This window comes from Lutra lutra, chromosome 1 (genome assembly GCF_902655055.1).
Source record: "Lutra lutra chromosome 1, mLutLut1.2, whole genome shotgun sequence".
Lineage (NCBI taxonomy): Eukaryota > Metazoa > Chordata > Mammalia > Carnivora > Mustelidae > Lutra > Lutra lutra.
In genome coordinates, this window is record NC_062278.1 from 168971674 (window position 1) to 168994554 (window position 22881).

The 22881-nt window shown below is 36.7% G+C and overlaps 1 protein-coding gene across 4 annotated transcripts in view; it reads right to left on the reverse strand.

Moving 5' to 3' along the window:
* PPARG (peroxisome proliferator activated receptor gamma) overlaps nucleotides 1-22881 on the reverse strand; it is a 131449-nt gene that overhangs the window by 103136 nt on the left and 5432 nt on the right. For 2 of the 4 annotated variants that reach the window (XM_047744477.1, XM_047744447.1), the window contains exon 2: nucleotides 4958-5028. The exons of the other annotated variants lie outside the window; for them this stretch is intronic. The gene's annotated coding sequence lies outside the window, so the exon portion shown is untranslated. The remainder of the gene's footprint in view (nucleotides 1-4957; nucleotides 5029-22881) is intronic. 4 annotated transcript variants of the gene reach the window in all.

The following is a 22881-nucleotide window of genomic DNA, read 5'->3' on the forward strand; positions in this document are numbered from 1 at the left end:
TCCCTGAAATTTATACTTAATTGTTTTTTGTCCCAGCTACCAAGTCTTATGACTTTTAAAGATTATTAAAGATGTTTACGTCAGCTAAATTTCCTATGTCCTGTCTACTGAGAGTATAAAGGTTAAAAATATCAAACTTTTAGTAATTTAAATGATTTCATATCACAGGATCTGGATTGAAGGACAAGGAGTTCATCAGTATAAAGAAAAAAATTTGAGTAACCGAGTTGCTTCACTTTATGTTTCATGGAATAATAATGGCTTCTAATTACTGACCTCTTACATGATACTGTGGTAAAATTTATATACATTATTTGTAACATATGAGTTGTTGAAAGTATCCAGATAATCAAGAATTTTTTTTTAAAGGCAAAAACACTGTGGAAGGGGAGATGATGAAGACATGTATGTTTTTCCTAACTAGGTGCCAAAATTAATGATTTTATATGGTCTTAGTTGATGGAAATATTAAAATAAAGAAACTATGAAAAGATTAAAAATATTTTTTGAGGGTGGCTCAGTGGGTTAAAGCCTCTACCTTTGGCTCAGGTCATGATCCCAGGGTCCTGGGATCAAGCCCCCGCATCGGGCTCCCTACTGAGCAGGGAGCCTGCTTCCCCCTCTCTCTCTGCCTGCCTCTCTGCCTACGTGTGATCTCTGCCAAATAAATAAAATCTTTAAAAAAAAGGTATTTTTTGAGTATGAAAGTGCAGGATATAAATGAGAATTAAGTAACTGTCAAAAGTTATCTTTTGTATCCTGTTATCAGACCTATTTGTGCAGTAGGTTTTATTAAAATTACTTGAGAACAGGGCTTCATTTGATTTATTACTCAAGAATCTCAAATAATCAAACCTACGATGCATTCTTAAGTTTAATTTAGTGTCTATACCACAGAAGCTTTACTTTCAGGCTTAATTTTTAAGAATTTAACTCTCAACATTTTACAGCTGTGCCTAACATTTTTAAGTAAAGATAGTACCCACTGTGGTTGACATATACTTTTTTCACAAAATACTGTATAATTTAGACAAAGCTAGGTTCTAAAACATTGTTTTGAATGAAACAGAATTTAGAAATCATTTAATACAATCGCTTAATTGCACAGACATTGAGGGTCAAGGGATAACAATGTATCAAATTTTACATAGACATATAAAAATATGTGTGTATGCTTATCAAGAACTGGAAGACAATTTGTAGAATAGTTTGAAAAATAATATTAAGATTATAGATAATTTTTTTTTTAAACCTATCTTTTTTTTTTTTTAAAGATTTTTATTTATTTATTTATTTGACAGAGATCACAAGTAGGCAGAGAGGCAGGCAGAGAGAGAGGAAGGGAAGCAGGCTCCCTGCCAAGCAGAGAGCCCAACGTGGGGCTCGATCCCAGGACCCCGGGATCATGACCTGAGCCGAAGGCAGAGGCTTAACCCACTGAGCCACCCAGGTGCCCCAATTTTTTTCTTTCAATGATCTGTATCATTATTATTACATTGCTTATTTGATATAAAAAATACAGTAAACTGTATTGCAGTTAAAACCTACAATCTCTACTTCATGTCAGTTACTATGACACTTAACCCTCAAATGAAGGTTTAGAATGAAAAGCAAAGACAAGCGGCGCCTGGGTGGCTCAGTCAGTTAAGCATCTGCCTTTGGCTCAGGTCACGATTCCAGGGTCCTGGGATCAAGCCCCGCATCAAGCCCCACATCAAGCCTCGAATCGGGCTGCCTGCTCAGTGGAGAGCCTGCTTCTTCCTCTCCCCACCTGCCACTATGCCTACTTGTTCTCTCTCTCTGGCAAGTAAATGAATAAAGTCTTTTAAAAAAGGAAAGAAAAGACAATCACCCCTAATCTTTTTCCTGTTCACTGTAATACACTTAAAAACATGTAATTTTGTTTCTTAAAATTTTCTCTATATTGTTATTCTAAAACGACCCTTCCCTTCAAATATTCAAACCACAAATGACTTAAAAGAATTTCATGCAAAGTGAAACAAACCCAATATCCAAAACTCCCCCAAAGCAAAAGTTATGTGTCCTCATTCCTCATTTTATTTCTAAATGGGCCACCTACCGCCTTTTAGGTTTTACAACCAAACATTATCTATGTTCCAATCCTGAAGCCCTGCATTTGTACACAGCAGTATAGCTCGGCAGAGAGTTCATTCACAGAGGGCAGGACTGAACTTTGCATGTGAGCACATACAGAAAACGATAAAGATCGTTGTGTCCTATTAGTAATTTACAGAATTGTGATTTGCTCCACCCAGTACACCTCTAATTGAATTCCTCAGCCATAAAATCACAGGGACCAAACAAGTTCAGATATCTTTTATCTAAGCCCTTTTTTTCCCCCTTACCATCAGTTAACATATTTCTTATGGGGCTTTTCTTCTTTTCATAGATTCATTTGTCTTAGTTATAAATTAACCCCACAACCAACTCTCTCTACGACCCAGCTCTACCGTGTCCTGTGTACCAGACTTCTTTTTACATGCACAATATATGAGAGAGGGGCCATTTAAACAGCCTGTTGCTAAATGATGCCCAGGGAATCATCTCTAGATTAATAACAAAATAAAAAATTCCTCAGGATAAAAGCTCTTGAGCAGAGATTCTCCTCATAGCTGGACACTCTGGCAAAGAGGTGGAAGACTAACTGCTGGAAACTTCCATTATTTCTTTTTTGCTTTTCAGAAAAATTGTGGTAAAATATATACAACATAAAAATTTACCATGTTAACCACCTTTAAATGTACAGTTCAGTGGCACTGAGTACATTCACACATTGTTCAAGCAGCACCACCATCCACCATCTCCAGAACTTTTTCATCTTTCCAAAGTAAAACCCAGTCTCCATGAAAAACTAGCTCCCCACCTGTCCCTCCTCCCAGCCTCTGCCAGCCACCATGGTGCCTGCTGTCTCTAGGAATTTCACTGCTCTAGGTACAAACTTGTTTTTTCTTGTTTCCCTTGAACTGTGTAAAACAGTGTAGTTCAAGAAACTGGTTGAACACACAGAGTTGCCCGCAAAAAATAAAAAACTTCATAGAGGAATTCCTAATACTTAGCATTTCATTTTTATGCCCAAATGCTTGGATTCAGACCAAACACTCACTTTTGGATGCCAAAGTATATACCGGCCCCTTACTTTGCCTATCAAGAAGTTGGTCTTTCGATTTGAAATGGCTTCGGGTTTTTCTAAAGTTACACTGATTTTCTAAGCAAACTTAATGCTGCTGTTGATTTTCTTTAAGAATCAAAGTTCCCTTAGTAGTACTTGTACTCACTGAATTCCCAGACATTTTACCTAAAAACAATATGATCTTCCCTCATTTTCACCATTCAACTATAAGACTTCTACTTCTCCTAATTCTAAGTTCAGATGTTGCCTTGGGTAATGAAGATTGGTGGGCCAAGAGATTATTAATGAGATCTGAACAGTCTCACAGTTTGGGTTTGAAAATTCAAATCAGACCCTGATCATCACCAACTAAAAACTTGCTAAGAGATGGTTCCCGAGGAGGCAGAGCCTCATGGCATTTCCCACACACAGGTCTTCTAGGGGACTGGAAGTAACTGTCTGAAATATTAAGTGGAGACTGAACTTGTGGAGGTAGGGACTGCAGTGTATATGGCTAGGATTAAAAAACACAACTCAAAGAGTACCCTTGATGAAAAGAATGCCCCTGCTTCTCTCTGTTTTAAGATGTGCAGACAATAGAAACTTGCCCTATAAATCAATGAAAATCTAATGAAAATGATTATTTAGGGACTCCACTGGGGCTTTTTTTTTTTTTTTAAGATTTTATTTATTTATTTGACAGAGATCACGAGTAGGCAGAGAGGCAAGCAGAGGGGCGGGGGAGGCAGGCTCCCTGCCAAGCAGAGAGCCAGACGTGGGGCTCGATCCCAGGACCCTGGGACCACGACCTCAGCCGAAGGCAGAGGCTTTAACCCACTGAGCCACCCAGGTGCCCCTCCACTGGGACTTTTAAAGAACTTTTTATTTCAAAATAATTTGAGGTTTACAGAAAAGTTGCAAAGACAGAACACTCCCATGTACCCCTCACTTGGCTTCTCTGGCTGTTGACCTATTACAACCACAGTACAATGATCAAAACTAATAAATTAACATTGGCACAATATTATAAACTACTTTCTTTGGACTTCATCAGTTTTTCCACTAATGCCCTTTCTCAGTTCTGGGATCCAATCCAGGATCCCACATTGCGTTTAGCTGCCATGTCTTCTTATTCCTCCTCCAAATCTAGGGTAGTTCCTCAGTCTTTTCCTTTTTAACAGCTTTACTGAGGTATAATTAATATATAAAAACTGCATATATTTAACTGCACATTTATTTATTGATTCAGTTATTTATCTATATCAGTGTGGAATAATGTATATATATTTTATTTGGGGAGTTATAATCCAATACTATAGTCATTTATATTATTGCTCAAATTCTTTCAGCTTTGGCCACTGGGAGAGGAAAAATGTGAGCAATAAAATAAAATTTTATTTTAACTCCCCAAATTAAAAAAAATATGTGTATTAGTATTGGATATTGCAACTACTTTCTCCTTTGTGAGCAAGGATCATGGCTGCATGGCTTAGAGGGAACCAGGCAAGGTATTTTTATTTTTATCTCAATTTAATTGTAAGTATCACAGGAACCTAAAATAATATAGTTGTACTTGAGACTTAATTCTAAGGATCTAAGTTATTTTTCAACTTCTAGGTCACTCTCTTATCTTTGTTTTGTCTTACACAAATACATTATTATGTTCTCCTTCAACTGACTGGTAAATTACACAGCAGAAAAGTATTCTGATAGCCAAATAAGCTCTCTAAGAAATTTTACAACAAAATACTATGAAGAATTTGCATGTTCTTTTAAAACTATGCCTTAAAATACCAATTTAGTAAAATAAATTCTGCATTTACCTACCGTGAAAGGGCGACCTCTTGTTTGAGAAAATGGCCTTCTTATATACTGGCTTAGAGTGGCTTCTTTCAAATCTGAACAATTAAAAAAAACAATTAAAACACAAACATTTGATATACAGATACTCAAATTTTTAGACAACTAGGCTGCCAAAATGTAAGGAAGAAATAAATTTATTTTTTCTATTAGATTTCATTTGGAATGTTTGTTTTCCTTATTTTAATATTCTCTAGAAGTAACCAACAGACTACCAACTGTAAATCCACACAGGGCTGGAGAATCTTCTTAAAGAGACATGTATTAGGTTTACTTTACCTACTTTCCTACTCTGTCACTGATCATGAGTTAAGGTTCTTTATCTCATCCATCTTTTATATCAAATTAATAATGACACCTACATTACTGGACAGACTTCAGAAAAAACTAGATCTTAAAAAGATTAATAATCTCAAAGACAGGTGTTTGCTAAAAGTTATACATAGCAAATATGTTATTATTAAAATACAGAACCTCATTCTAGATGGCACATGGCTATTAAGCCTACAGTAAAGTATAGTCATGTATCACAACCATTTAGGGACAGTAGATGTAGCATATTCCATGTGGAGATTTTTTAAAAGGAAGACCCAGAGAGCAAAGTATTCAAGCAAATGTGCCAGAGGTCTCAGGATTCATATCCTTGGCTCTTACGAAGGTCTCAGGGATCTGAGAATAGCTGTACATTCCATAAAGACAAAACAGCCATCTAGTGCCAAAAGCCTTATCATCAGGGCCTTAATAGCCCGAACTTCCAGATCCAATGAAACTACACAAAATTCCTACCTACAAAATTCCAATTTTTTTTTTTAATTCTACAGCTTGCAAACTTGGAACTTGCAAAAACTATCCTATTATCCTGATATATAACATCAAACTAGTGGATTATGAGCATAAAATGTTTTCCCATTGGGGCGCCTGGGTGGGCTCAGAGGGTTAAAGCCTCTGCCTTCAGCTCGCCGGCCGTGATCCCAGGGTCCTGGGATCGAGGCCCCGCGGTCTGGCTCTCTCCTTGGGGGGAGCCTGCTTCCTCCTCTCTCTCTCTGCTGCCTCTCTGCCTACTTGTGATCTCTCTCTGTCGAATAAATAAATCTTAAGAAAAAAAAGGTTTTCCCATTTTGTTATTTCTAACATGAAAGAATATAAACTATAGCCAATGAATTTTTTGTTGTTGTTCTCTAGCATATTTAGTACTTCTCCTAACACAGACTGAACACTAATAATAAAGTAATTATCTGTTTTCAGAACGGGATATTCTTCTACAGAAAACTCTGAGCCGTCAGTATTTCTAGACCCGTACGTTTGTTTTCTGACTGATTACCAACCTGTATCTGACCAATTTACATAAATGCTCTCTCATTTGTTAGTCAAAAACGAAAGGAATATCCACACCAAAACTATTCATTGCATATAATATTGTATAACCATGAGGAACAACTTTATCTCTAATGGATATCACTTTGAGGTTTTTTTTTTTTTTTACATTTAATTAAACTAAAAAGGGCTTAAGTATATAGGAGGAAAAAGGAAAGAATATTAATAAAGAAAAATGGGAACAAAATCTCTATCTGAAAAAAATTAAAGAATGCTGACTCCAAGTTAAGAGTAAATCATACTAGCTTTTCCTTGACACTGGTCCCAATTTCCCTTTGAAATACATATGCATTCATTAAAAACAAGAAAAAAAGTAAAGATAATATCTTAGCTCGTGGTCCTAAGAGTTAGATCAAAAAGAAAACTGGGTGGCTCCTGCAGCTTTCAGAGGGATTCTATTTCAAACGGGATTCTATAATCTTTCCCCAAACCCTTCCTATAACTAAGATAAGTAATCTCCTTTCTGTACCCGCTCAGAATTGCACTGTACCACACACAGAAGGAGCAGTTTCCAAACATTAGCTACAGTAGAGAAGAAACAAGAGCTGTTCTGGGGGTAATGTATACTAAGGATTCTTTCACATTCTCCATCCGGTCAGTAAAACACAGCTTGGTTTATATTCATTAGATTATGAATCCTTCTACTCATTCCATTCGCCAATTGGCGTCTTTCAATCGAACCCCTGACTTTCAACACAACCCACATGAGACAGGGGCCGTTCATACCTACTCATCCAACTTTTTACGTTCTGCTAAAAATCGTCTCTCAGATCTAAGTAGATAATAATGCAGACCAAGGGGCAATTTACTCAAACTAATTTGTCTGAAATGGTAGAAATGGCAAAAGTTGCCTTAAGAAATAGAAAAATAATTAGCAATGAAAGCCACTGAAAACTTATCAAAGAATTACTTCCCCAAAAAGCTCTGGGCCTAGATAATTTTCTCGATTATTTTTTTCTAACTTTCAAGGAAGAGATAATTTTCTTGTTAAAATTGTTTATGAATAGAAAAAAATACAGCGACCAATTTTTTCAAAAGTAGCATGATATTGATGTTAAAACCTAACAGAAAATGAAGAGAAAAATACCAGTTCTACTTAGTAATATTGATTTAAAGTTATAAATAAAATTCTAGTGAACAAATTCAATCATATACTGAAAGAACAAACCACCACAATCAGGTTGGATTTACTTCAGGCAAAGATTTACCTCCAGAATATTTATTAAATAACGTGTCAGAGTACTAGGTCAAGTTTTAGAAGAAACCAGATGATTATCGCAAACAATGCAAAAAAAGACTCAACAAAATGCAACAGCCCTTCTTGACATTGTTCCTTTAGAACACTAAGAAACTTTAATAACAGAAATATTTATCTCAAACAACCAATATCATCTTATTTGCTAAATACTACAGCAGCATTTCCCAAAATGTGTTTTGTAGATACCTAGTTCCTTAAGACTTTCCAAAAGAGAGGTTTCCACCATAAAGCAAATTTGCTCACATTATTCCTTTTTTGGAGATTAATAAAGTACATAAGCATTGTATATACTCTGTGGGCCCAACACCTAAAACAAAAATCAACAATAACACTGGGTGTTATACGCAAACAATGAATTGTGGAACACTACATCAAAGCCTAACGATGTACTGTAGGGTAACTAATAAAAAAAAATCTGCCTTAACTCAATTTGAAAATGTGTCTTCACTTCCTATTATTTCACTCCTCAACCCACTTTACTGTGGTTTTTGCCCACCTTTCTACTGACACTAAGGCAAAATTTATACACTGTTTCCTTCTTGCTAAATTCTTTAGACTTTTCTTGATTTATCAGCTATGCTGATAAATGTTTAACAAGTGGTTCTCCTTACAGGTGAAAATGCCCCGATTTGCAGTGTTTGCCATTTTCTGTGGTGTCAATACTCCTCCCGGGGACTGAGCAGAGGCTACTGATGTGACGTCACAGAGTGCTGGGGTGGGCAGCGCTGGAGAAGGGGCTCAGGCCACATTGCGTTTCTACCATTCAGACACAATCGACAGGAACACAACAATGTAAAACAATTAAGAAGTGATGTCTGAGGTGTGTTTATTGCCTTTGTTTTTTTTTTTTTAAACATAACTTGTTTAATTGCAAGTACACACCATTGTATTTTACTTTATTTTTTATTTTATTTATTTATTTTTTTAACCATTGTATTTTAAATAATGGCTGTGGATAATAATGGGCTCTCAGAAACCCTGAAAATTTTAACAGCTCACTTTCAGAAGCCGGTCTGAGCTGGCTTCAGCACATTGGTCTTCTGCAGTGTTTGGTATTTTGTCCATCCTTTACCACTGAAATGGTCTCCTTCTTTATTTGCCTGGAGACCAGTTTCTCCTAGTTCTTATCCTGTCACATGACTACGATTTCAGCGCCTCTTCTTGGTACCTCTTCTTTCTGAGCTCTTCTATCTTATGTGTCCTGAAAGTTCTTTCCTGGTTTACTCTTACCCATAAAATCTGCTTGCTTATAGCTCTCAAATCTTTATCAGCAACTCAACTATTCTCGCAAGTGTTCTAATTCTGCATTTCCAACTTTTTTTCGGACACCCCTACCTGAGGTTCTTCGGGAACCTCAAGCTCAACACCACCCAAGCTGACTACCCATCTTACCCAACTAAAGAAGGAAAGAAATACAACTCAACACATAATTGGGCTGTTCCTCATTCCTTGCAAGATCAAAAGGAATTCTATTCTCCACTCAGGTCCCTCAAAACATCTTATAAGAACAGTCAGTTCATAGTAACAAGCAACCCTTCTCATATCCCTTTTCCCTACATCCCTTCAATTTTTTTCGTATACCACACTCTCCAAAATGTCTCCTTCACCCAAACCCCTCACTAAACGTTTTCTCTATTCCCAGCCCAATAAATTTATAATCTCTCCCTCTGCCTCCTCTTTTCAGCACTTTATCATGTCCTCCAGCTTTTCACATTCAGTCCCTTTCTGCTTATTCTCCAGCACTTCCTCACAAAAACTAGGAAATGACCTTGTAAGATCAACTTTTCTAAGGGTAAGGGAAGAGGGTGTTGTATTATCAAAAGAAGATTCTCTTTGGTGGATTGGGGGAAAGTGAAAGTATATGAACACACTCAAATGACTAATTTTTAATCCCATCAAACTAAATTTCTCACTATCTTCCCCCCTAAACATCTGATGGATTCCATGAGAGGCCAGTCTCAAGAAGGGCCAATTGTATCCTTCCCTAGATTTTTACACTAGCCATACAAAATTTGCTATTGAATTTACCTCTCTATCCTGGGATGACCAAAAAAAAAAAAAAAGAAAAGAAAAGAAAAGAAAAAAAAAAAAGAGCCTTGATTTTGATTAAGAGGAATCTAAGAGGGAGAGAAAAATGGAACTGAACAATCTCTTAACAGTGGTGGTTTTAAGTGATGGTGGAATTACTGAATGTAAGTTAAAGATTTGGTGACATGATTTACCTTGTCACAAGTAACAAGAATAAGTACTTCCAGTTTCTTAGCACTTACAAAACACATAAACCGATGCAGTGGACCTGAACAACTTAGAGTGTAAATCTAATCCATGGTTACACCTGAATATGGTTATACTTCTGTAGATCTAACTATTATGTGTGGAATGGTGGTAGCGGTGTTGGTAGTATAGACATCTCTTTCTCTGGCAAGTTAAATACTGCAAAATTAGGCTTTTGTTAAAGAGTGTAAGACAGGGTGGCTGTATTCGAACTGCCTGAGTTCAGATCCTCATTTTATCACCTAGAAGGTTATTTTTGCCTCTCTGTGCTTATTTCTTCATCTGCAAAAGAGAGATAATAGTGTGTACTTTCTATGGTTGTTTGAAGAATAAAATGAGATAATGTAGGCGATGCTTAAAATAGAGCCTAATAAGTACTCAACAAATATTAAATTTTATTATCAATAGCTAGATTACTTTTTTGGTGCTTGAGATAATTAAAGAACAGTCCTTTAGAAGGATAGTTAAATGACATTTTGGCGAAAGATTTAAGCTGTGGAGTAAAGGGTAGATTGAACAGAGAGAAAGCATTCTCTAAACGTGAAATCATATGGTTACATTTATAAATCAAATAAAAACTAAATTATCCTAGTGGCAATATTACTCCAAAAAGTCATGATAGCTATTTAGGATTAGAAGTAGAATGAGACAGTAGATTTGAAATAAAAAAACGACAATCATTCATTGAGCATCTGATACTTGTTAGCAGTGTTCTGGGCACCAAGCATAAAGAATGAACAATACAGACAAAAGTTCCAGCTCTTGTGTAATGGCATATATGAAGACATAACAAATGTGGATGAACTAGAGAGTATTACGCTGAGTGAAATAAGTCAATCAGAGAAAGACAATAATCATATGATCTCTCTGATATGAGGAATCTGAGAGACAGGGCAGGGGGCCGTGGGGGGGCAGGGAGGGGAGAAATGAAACAGGATGGGATCAGGAGGGAGATGAACCATAAGAGACTCTTAATCTCATGAAACAAACTGAGTGTTGCTGGGGGGTTGGGAGGTAGGGAGAAGGAGGTTGGGTTATGGACATTGGGGAGGGTATGCGCTATGGTGAGTGCTGGGAAGTGTGTAAGCCTGAATATTAACAGACCTGTACCCCTGGGGCTAATAATACATTATATGTTAATAAAAATAATTTAAAATAAACTAGATCCTGAAGGATCATGTGATATATCTGGTATATCTACCATTTGGAAAAAAGAGATGAAACTAAGGTTGTTAGAGACAAATAGGAGTTACCTCAACAAGCTACTATGTTTTACTAGATTTACAAATCAAGGTCCATTGAACCCCTTCTCCCAGTGTGAAGATTAGTGATCCAAAAATCTTTTATAAAATCCATTGGAGTCCATGTATAAGTGATAAGAAATTTCATTTCACCTCAGAAAGAGCAACATAAACATGTTCATAAACATGAACATTTTGTTCATGTTAAATTCAGAGAACATCCCTACTTCATCATTTGACTAGTAGATAAAAGTACATTTAATTTCCATATTAGAGACCCAACCAAAGAGAGAGATACTAGGAACTGGGAAACAGAAAGAAAAACGGAAAACAGCCATCGAGGGAGAAAAACAGAGACAGAAAAAAAAGAAGAAAAAAAGAGACAATGTTAAGAAACACCAAAAATGAGGGAGGTGAGGAGAGGGGCAATGGGAAAGAGGAAGTTAGAAGAAGAGCTAGAGCAGGAACTGAGGGTACAGCCAGGAGACCTCGAAAATCCAGATTAGTCATGGGTAATAACTTTTTACATTTAAGCTCAGCTATTCATTTTAGATATAAGCATCAGAAGTCATCATCATTGGTATTTTATATACTGTACAGAAATTAAGAAACCACCAAAGTTTTTAATTAATAATTACATAAAATTTCTACCTTAAGGAGACTATCTCTGCTTTAATCTAAACTCATATTTTCCCTACTTTGGTGCCTATGCTCATATAATTTTTCTACTCGAAGTGTTTGTCCTCCATAACTGCACATTCAATGAACAATACTCAATAAATATTTACTGAGTACCCACAACATATTAGATACTGTTCTAGACACAATTTAAATTTTTATACATATTTTAGTGAAAATGGGCTATTTTAACAAAATATTCTAATAGACTTGAAGAAAAACGATTTTTCTTCTTCTGCAGCTAAACTTTTTCTTCATCTGATACCATAACCACTAAAAAAATCCTTATGACTATAATGTCCCTTACTTAAAAGCACTCCAGAATTTTCCCCAAAATCCAGTGAGAATATCACTCCTGTGGGAGTCAGTCCTCTGGATCCTCCAAAGTGCAATTAATCTGTGAAAATTCCAGCAATTGGAAGACTGTAATAACTAAGTAAAAACACTGAATAATAAAAGTTATTTGAACTTTCACCCACAGCAAAATGGAATACTGAAGACATTACCAAAATGGGTAGTCAGGGCTGGTCTTGTTCAACCACAGCAATACATCACAGGAGAAAGAACAAATGATTTTAAGATCAGCAGTGTGACTGTGATTTAGATAACTCGCTTCTGTAGTTATTGCATTACTTGTAAAAAACATCACTTGGAAGAGGAACTTACCACAAATATTACAGGTGGAATTAAATGATGGCTGAGAACCCATCAGAACCATATTTTCTTTAAAAAGAACTATGGGGGGGGGGGGTGCCTGGGTGGCTCAGTCGTTAAGTGTCTGCCTTCAGCTCAAGTCATGATCCCAGGCAGGGTTCTGGAATGGAGTCCTGCATTGGGCTCCCTGCTCATCGGGAAGCCTGCTTCTCCCTCTCCCACTCCCCCTACTTGTGTTCCCTCTCTCGCTGTGTCTCTGTCAAATAAATAAAAATAAAACCTTAAAAAAAAAAAAAGAACTATGGAACTAACCGTATGGATATGCTTAAAATTGAACGCGCATTCAAATTTAGGGAAATGTAATTACGGGTCTTGACGAAAATGTCCAGACACTTAGCAGACACTGGTTTTCCAATATGGTCAATAGCAAAAGAAGTAAGTCTATGAAGTTAATATTACAAACTAGGGAATTGCCACGGTATTCCTATAAAACGTCTAGTTCATTTGTCCTATCAGACAAGACTCCTTGACTGACGGCCATTCAAATTCCATATGAATGTCTCTACTGACAAAGTATCCGCTTCCTCACAAGGCAGCCTTCCCAACTGCAGCAACTGGAATCCTTTCCTCACGCTGAGCGGAAGCATGCCTCCCTTTAATTTCTAGCAATCCTGTGACAAAGAGCGGTCTATGACGCAGGAAGCTCCATAAGGGAAGGGACCTGTCTGTCTTGCTTACTGCAACAGTCCCAGTGGCTAGCACAGTGTGTGACACATAGTAAACATGCCATAAAAATGAGTCCGTGGCTGAGGACTGCCTCATAGGACTCAGTCACAAAGTCCAGTCCATTTGTTCTTTAGGGCCGTGGTGCTGTAACTCAGAGGTGAAGGAACTTTTCAATCCACTGTGGCTACTTCAGTAGAATGCAAAATGATGGGTTTGCATGTTATGACAATATAAAAATTTTTTTTTTAAGATTTTATTTATTTATTTGACAGACAGAGATCACAGGTAGGCAGAGAGGCAGGCAGAGAGAGGAAGGGAAGCAGGCTCCCTGCTGAGCAGAGAGCCCGATGTGGGGCTTGATCCCAGGACCCTGGGATCATGACCCGAGCCGAAGGCAGAGGCTTTAACCCGCTGAGCCACCCAGGCGCCCCAGACAATATAAAATTTTTAATATGTATCCTTCAATTTGCACTTACCTTGTACCAAGCCAGAAACGGAGGGTTTTTTAGCAGATCGGTCTCATTTTCCCTACCTCTTTGTTCCTACAGGCCCTCCTCATTTTATGTCCAGATGTTGCGATAGCCTCCTGTTTTCCCTGCACACTACTGCCAAATTAATCTCCTGATTAAATCATCTCACTCTTTTTCTCAAGACCTGGAATCTCACCACTCCTTATAAGATAAAACCCACACTCCTTTGCCTGCATTCCAGACCCTTTCTCATCTGACCTAAAATCTCTGTCTCCAGCCATATTTCTCCTACTCACATACACGTGCTACATTCACTTCAAATGCGTCGATCTCGGCAGAGTTTCCCTCAATCCATGCTTACGCACTATTCCAGGCTTTGTTTTCTTACACTGGAAATTCCTTTCCCTCCTTTTAGGCTGCCTCAAACCCTAAACTTTTTGTTTTGTTGTTGTTGTTGTTTTATGGGGCAAAATTCACAGAACACAAAATTAACTATTTTAAAGTGCACAACTCAGTGGTATTAAGCACATTCTTCAAGCTGTGCAACCAGCACCTCTATCTAGTTCCAAAACATTTTAATCACCTCAAAAGGAAATCCTGTACCCATTAAGCAGTCCCTCCCCTTTCCCCCTTCCCCCCAGGCCCTGGCAACCACTAATCTGCTTTCTTTCTCTATGGATTTGCCTATTCTGGATATTTCATATTAAAGGAATCGTACTTTAGTTCCCTTGTTTCTTTTTCTGTATATTTTTTAGGTTTATTCCCCCCCATGAGGTTACACTCTCGATCTCCTAACTTCTCCAGTCTAGTTTAAACCCTCCCTTCTCTACATGGTTTTTTCAGGGTATACCGTCCACTCCACACTGATCCACCATTCTGTGAATTTTTGTTGCATTTGTTTTCTGTCTTACTTATTTTATTTTCTAGCTCTTAATCATATAAGTTCTATGTTTGAATTTTATCCCATTTTGATTCATGTAGATTATAATCTCCTTCTTCCTGTCTCCCTTTGTGCCTAGAACATAGTTGAACATGTGTGCAATCCTCTGTGTCCAGCCATATACAAATGAATAACAAAATGAGGAAACTGAAGTTTGGATCGTTAATGAGAGAAAGCTTCAAACCCATTTCAGTTCTTCATCTTTCATTTTATCAGGCTCTACCCTCGCTACCATTTTGCTTCTCTCTGGTATTGTGTCTGTAGGGCCCTTCTTTGCCCTAGTGGGAGGTGAAGAGGTGTGGTTGCAGAAGGATAATGGCAGGCTGCCCAAAGCTGGATTGGGTGCAAATTCCCTGCATTGATCTTTGGCTATGAGACTCCTATCTTCCTTCTACATCCACAGATGAAGGACTGCGGAGACGTGGGGGTGGGCAGAGATGTCACAAGGCCATATAAAAAAAGGTTCCTCTATTTGCTTTTCTTTTATATGTAAATCAGTTTCTTTGGCATTTTGATTTAAAGTTGCTCATAAACCCCTATCTGCCTTGTGAAAGGAGATTAAATGTTAAATAATGATGACGACAGTACTTGTGATTCATATAGGAAATAGAGTGATTAAATTATTTTGTATATTATAAACAAATTAATAGGCCAAAACTTGATGGTGCTTAATCTAATACTTCACAAAATATCTGGAAAGGAACCTGCTTATTTTATGCCTGAGTAATAAGTCTAAATGACATTTTCTATTGTACATTATTATGAGCTTTTCTCCAGTTGTAGTACTAAATAGAATCTGTTACAGTTGCCGTTGGAAGCCTCCAAACAGGAATGTAAAACAGTGCTCTGGCCCTTAGGCCATTTAAAACCTGTTTTTCTGACCAGAACAACTAAAAGATCCAACATAGAATGCTGAAGTCTATAATTAACATTTTTCCCCCTTTTCATATTCTATTTTGCCTGCTTTAGAATAGTAAAATGGAAATCTCTTCTGGCATTAATTTCAAATCATTATGTATCATTAAAAATGTTAAATAAAGTACAAATTAACATTTTATTTTATCTTTTTAAGACTTTCTTTTTTTTTTCCAAGATTTTATTTATTTATTTGACAGACAGAGATCATAAGTAGGCAAAGAGGCAGGCAGAGAGAGAGAGGAAGAAGCAGGCTCCCTGAGGAGCAGAGAGCCCGATGCAATGCGGGGCTCGATCCCAGGACCCTGGGATCATGACCTGAGCTGAAGCAGAGGCTTTAACCCACTGAGCCACCCATGCGCCCCACAAATTAACATTTTAGAGTGTAACTGAGGGAATTCCTTTAATATGTAGAGCATAGTAGCACTGAGAATCTCATACAAGTGACCCTAAAAAAGCATAAACTTGTTCTCAGTATCAAATCAAGTTTAAAATTATTTATAAAGTACTTTGAATGCACCCAGCCCCCCATGCTACAGGCTATGAATTAGGGAAATTAAGTTTAGAAGTATTTATAAAGCACTGATAATACACCCAGTTCCCTACACTATAGACCATGAATTAGGAAAGGTATGTAGTACATACGTATATAAGAGGAATAAGAACTACAACATCATTTCTGTCCTCTGAATTAACAATTTTGCTTGGTACACAGAATTTGTGCAGAAAAATTATAGGACATGACAGCAAAGAATCAGCAAATAAAATGTGTAATCCAGAATATGGAACACATTAAATCACATTTCAGGGTAGATCTGCCTTCTAATTGTTTTACTTCAGCTGAGATTAAAATTAGTTCGCATTTTCTGAATTCGAAAGCTGGTGGCGAGTATAAATATTTTACACATGTGTTGTATGACAAAGGAAATCAACCTCACCTTTAAAAACTTCATGTGCATAATAAAGACAAATTAATTGTGTGTCTGTATGGTGCTTTTTCAGGAACCTAGATGGTTCAAGCAAACACAGTGAATTACATAGAATGAATCATGTGCATGGCCTAAAGACGCACACCAAACCAATATGCTGTGTTAACCTGCTTAGTTATTTTCTCAGCTTTTACTGAGCTGTGATAATTTGCCTCCTTAGTGCTAGATGCTGGTTTACCGACCCAGCGTGGTGTGCTCTCAAGACTGAGAAGTATTAGTCTGACCCTCTGGCCATGTTTCCAAATTGGCAGATTTTCCTTCCTATGTAAGAATATCTAGTATTGAAAAGCAAGCAGTCATTCATTAAATGTCTGTGGAGTTTGTGAAATTGAATAAACTATAGTAAAATCTGCAAAATTGGAGAATTTTGGTTATATCTGAAGTAAACCCCACTCTACTTTGCCATGTCAGTCTACATATGAATGGATTAACTGTACTTCACATAAATACAAAGTGTATTCGTCTCATGATTCCCCAAACTGTCACGTGGTTCAGAACTTATTTTTAAGTGGTCAATAAAATATTTTCTGTTACTGTAACATCAGAACTAAAATGGGAGACAATTTGTATGTGAATATGGAATTTGAAAATAGCTGTAATAAGTAATTTGACCAAAGGAGGCACGTTTGAAATAATATCTGGATCTTCCTTTACTCAAATATTATATTCTAAATATGTAAAAGTTCTTCACAGGCTTTTAAAGAAAAGTAGCTAACTTTATTTCCCAGGGGGAAAAAGAGTGTTGTTGGTTTGTTTTTTTGTTTTAATTTTAACCAGATAGTCCTAATGAACTTCGTTTTATATTTCTATTAAGTATAAATAATATTTTGGAAATGGGGTTACAATTCACTTGCATAGTTCACCTTTACATATAGTCACTGTGAGAACATAAAATAAATAATCCTTCTGCAAAGTAAATAATCACTTTGTCCTTTGGATTTTCAATAATAGTAATGCCTTATTAACAAAAGAAGCACTCTACCTCCTTTGTTAGTAAATTTGTTACTGAGAAAGACACAAAGTAATGTAATATAACATTATACATAACACACAATACTTACATATAACTTAATATAGTAATAAGGGAGCCAGGAAAAATATTCAAGGATGCAGGTTCTCCCCTATTCACAACCAACTCAAAGAGAGCCACTGACTCTGTGTTGGTCGAGCAATGCTGTCTTGCCACAGGGGAAGGGCCAAAACTGTGGGCTTCTCTTAGATATCACCTGTCCCACTACTCTTCTTGTTAAATCTAGTTAACAATAATTGTAAACTCCAGGGGAGATGGAATTTGTTCATTGCTTTATCCTTCTTCTCTAAAATAGTCTTGGCACAAAGGAGGAGCTCAATAGATATGTGTTGAACAAATTGAGGACTAAATCAGCAGAAATGGAGGAGGCAGAAAGAAGAGAGAAATATTCAATATCCCTGACAAAAAATGTCTAGAAGTTTTTAAAACTCTGTTTTCATTCAGATAATGGTTATTCTAAAGATATCAAGCTGATATAAACTTCTCAAAAGAAGTTCCAAAGAAAGTGACAAGAAAAATGTAACCTGTGACCTGGGTCAAAGGCAAAACCACTTAATTTTCCCTTTGGGATTTCTAGAACAATGCAACAGAAAAAAGGAAAAATTAATTAATTCAAAGGTTACTGCTCCGTTTAGGTGTGTGCGTGCACACATATGTGTATATAAATATGTACTTCTCTGTGTATGTATATTTACATAGTATATTAAATATGTTATATATTAAAAATATGCCTTTTACAGTGTTCACTCAGAAGTCTGACTAGAGTTTTAGAAACCTGAATTCCCTTGCTATCAATAACTACCCTACCATAGAATCATTTATTTTTATAAAAAAAAAATAGACATACATATTTTTTAAGAAAAAAATTTTAAAAGGTGGCTTTAAATCAAAATAATTCCAGAAACTATTTTTTAAAAGTTCTGTTTGTCAGTGTACGCTAAAGATCAAATAGGGAGTGTAGGCTCAAAGAAATAAACAAAATCATATCTGATGTATGAATGAGAAAATTAAGAGACTGTAACAGAGATGGGATATTTTTCTCCTCCCCAATAGAGGTTAGTCAAACAAAGAGTACAGAGAAGTCCAATATGTGAAATAAAATTAAGTATGAAATAAAATTGGGTATAACCAAAAAGAATTCATGTGGTACCTTACGTTATCGTCAATGGCTTTCAGGATATAGGTAGAAGATTCTCAATGTTTAATCAACTCTTTGTCTTGATTTTTACTAATCAGAATTAAAGACATACTAAAAAACAGAAAAGCTATAAACATATGTTTTTAGTTTCAGAAATAATTTTATATTACTGGCTGAACTTTGGGAAAGAGAGAAAAATATAAAAATTTTTAAAAGCCCTCCATAATCTCACTAAATATAACTGTCATAAGTTTTAGATATTCCTTCCCTTCCAGACTTTTTGATATACATATATTTATATAAGGTTGCAATCAATAGTGCACATACACTTTTATGCTACTTCTTTAGTTAATATTTTTCAGATTTATTACCATTTCTAAATTGTCACTAATGATTATATGATATTCCACCTAGTAATCATACCATAATTTACTTAACTATTCTCTTGTTATTGAATATTTAAGTTACTTCCAAATATTGGTTCCTATAACATTTGCTTTTATGAAAGTCTTTATATTGCTTTATATTGCTTTCCCTATATCCTCCACGTCTTCGGGAAATGTTCCGGAAGTAGAGGTATAACATCTCAGAGTGTGATATACTGCCCAACTGCTTTTTAAGCACCCTGAATTCAATCACAGTGACATCAGAAATATAGGAGTACAAGTTTCTTTAATTCCGGAACTAAAGAATTTTAGAATTAAAAAAAAAAAACTATCACTAATATTCACAAGGAAATGTGAATTTTCTACTTTTACTAAACCAGAACTGGAGCTTACACCCATATCTTGTAAGTCTGTTTAACATGGATCCTCTAGGGGTGACTCATCCTTGGTGATCTTATAAAATCCAGTCCCAAAGTTTTGTCTTTGATCCTCGAGGCTCAGGATTCCTAGCAACCATTCTAAGGTAAGAAGAACCAGCGATGCTCAGACTACAAGTGAGCTGGCTAGCTTCTCGTGACACAAGCTTACTGACAACACTGAACTTCTTTAAGTAATCCAATGCCAAGCCAAAGGGGTTAATTTTATGGGATGATCCCAATGAGTCTATCAATAGGGAGAATACAGCAAAGAACTTAACTATAGGCAAGGGTAAGGCCTACTAAAAATAATCCAAACTAAGTGCACTGATCAACAGGGCCAGGCCATTATATGGGATGCAAGAACAAGGGGATTCCAAAACAGTATCCATCAGAATCCCCTGGAGAGCCTGTGAAAAAACATCCCCAGAGTTTCTGACTCAGTAGGTCTGGGTGTGGCCTGAGAATTTACATTTCTACCAAGTTCCCAGATAATGCTGATGCTGCTGGTCCAAGGACCACACTTGAGAACCACCGCCTTAGATGATTTCTTCATCCTTTTTTTATTAAAAAAAAAAAAAAAAGTTCTATTTATTCATGAGAGACAGAGAGGCAGAGGCAGAGGGAGAAGCAGGGTCCCCCACCGAACAGGGAGTCCAATGCGGTACTTGATCCCAGGACCCTGGATCACTACCTGAGCCGAAGGCAGATGCTTCACCAACTGAGCCACCCAGGCACCAGTGATTTCTTCATCCTTTTTAAAACATTTACTGAATGTGTACTAAATACTGTGCTAGATGCTGGAGACAGGAAGATGAATGAAACTCGATTAGTACCTGCTTCAAGAAACTAATAATCTATATTTTTGTAGACATTGTTCTGCTCTAGTCCTAAAACCAACGAATTTGGACCTCATTAAAAGGAAAGTTTAAAAATATTTTATGTTATCTTTAAATAAAGCTAGGATCTTTCTAATTAGTTCCAAATACTTTAGGAAAACATGTAGTAATCCTACATTGGCAAATACCTGGGTATTTTCTTCACTCTTCTGGATTTTGACATACGCAAATAATTTATTAAAGTATTTTCTTCATTTATATATACGCCATTCATGTTTGCTCTCTTTCATAAACTCTATCTACTACATAAAGCAAGGGGAAAAAATTTAAGCACTTTTCCACATGCAATCAAAAACTTGTTTGTTTACACCAGTAATTACCAACTGATAGAAAAGAACATAAAAAAAAAAGTTTAGTAAGGTAGGACTCCGAGATTCTCTGCTTTAGATTCCGACTTCTGCAACACTGTGGAAAAAGTGAACAAGAAAGCAATGTGCTCAGTCATGGGCATGAGGTTAGCCCAATCCTAACTGTTAAACACTACCTAGCAGCTGACTCAAAGAACTAATGAACTTGATTTTGTCATAGTTAGTAATATTCTACTTCTATCAGAGATGTGTTGGCTTGCCATAACAATTTTTGAGCAAAAAATTAAAAAAAAAATAAAGCACGTGTTGTTTTATGATCTGTGGATCTGCAAAAGCATTAAGCATTATTTATACTTCAGTATACATTTTTCTGATGTGATTGAAAGGTTCCCCTCATTTCAATATACTAGGAAGCTACTTTATTTTTTTTTTTAAGATTTTATTTATTTATTTGACAGAGAGAGATCACAAGTAGACGGAGAGGCAGGCAGAGAGAGAGAGAGAGGGAGGGAAGCAGGCTCCCTGCCGAGCAGAGAGCCCGATGCGGGACTCGATCCCAGGACCCCGAGATCATGACCTGAGCCGAAGGCAGCGGCTTAACCCACTGAGCCACCCAGGCGCCCTAGGAAGCTACTTTAAACGTCTGGAAGAACTCATGGAGACACTAGATCATTTGTCTAGCATCACAGAGAAAATACAAAGACATAACAAGAAGTTATATTCAGATAGTTGATTGCCAACTACTAACTCATAACATTAATTTTGAGAACATTTCCTAGGAATGTTGATGCTGGGGAATAACAACTTGTTTTCTTTGAGGGAAAAAAATGGTTCAAGGAAGACTTGTATTGATCTTTAAGAGAAAAATAAAGGCATGTATGGGGGAATCTATCCTTTCCTACCACTGCTAGTTCCAATGGTTATTTTCCTATTTGGTTTCATAGAAGCTGGTTTGTGGGGAAACTGGAACATGAATCACTTTTATTTTTCCTTGTCCAGATCACCTCTTTTTAAACTCCCACATGTGTTGTCTATTCTCTAAAGGTCTTGTTTTCAGGTAGCAAGGAAACTAGGAACTAACTTCTCCATTTTTTGGTGACAGTGATTTAAAGAACTAACTCTGCTAGGAATATTGGCATTTTGAAAGTGGACTTCAAACTTTCAAATGACAAATATAATTTTAGAGGGGGAATGACAGCCAGTGGGGTGGGGTCAGAGTTAGGGGGTTCTTTCCAGCACTTCATCATTGTACTCAGCAGCCTGACAGGTATGTTTCCCTACTGCCTTGCCTATAAAGGAAAATTTATTCCTTAAACATACAGGGTATGAATATCCTTTTTCCATTCACTTTCCCAGATTCTCCCCTGAGGCAACTTTTACAGCCAGAGAGCATAACAGTGCTAGGTGGCAACTTTAGAATTTAAAGCTATTTTAAAACTCTATGAAGTCATTGAGGAACAGAGTAAATTCTTAGAAACCAACCTTATATTTGAGGTCTACGCATAGTAACTACAATCTGATGATTGTGGGAGTTGACCAACACAGATCTCTTATACTCCTACTCAGGGTATTTCCCTGTTTTTCTACCTCCCTCCTATCTCCCTTCTCCTTATCTGTGGTAAACTGTGAAGGAATTCACACCCCAGGTTTATGCTAATATGAACTCTTTCCAGAAGGTCAGAAAATTTGTCTTGGTAAGCCTTTTTTTTTTTAAGATTTTATTTATTTGAGACAGTGGGGGCAGCCTGTATAAGCAGGGGGAGTTATGAGTGGCAGCGGGAGAGGGAGTGGGAGAGGGAGCTCCCCACTGAGCAGGGAGCCCAATTCGGGGCTCAATCTCAGGATCCTGAGATCATGACCTGAGCCAAAGGCAGACACCTAACAACTGAACCATCCAGGCACCCCAGTCTCAGTAAGTCTTATCCACATTGTTAACTCTCTCTCTTAGATGAGTCTACAAGTTAAAGTGTTTTCTTAAAATAGTGAATCAGTTAAATTAGCAATGAATTTATTTTCTAAAAGCCATGAAGTGGAATAAAAATGTTTCCTAAACAGATACTGAATCAAATTGAACTAAAACATTATATGATCTAGTTTAAATCCCGATCATGAAGTTTTAAGTCTCGATTTTCATTGATTCTTGTTGCATGAACTGATGACATCATTTCATTCCTTCATATCTGAGAAATCACGGT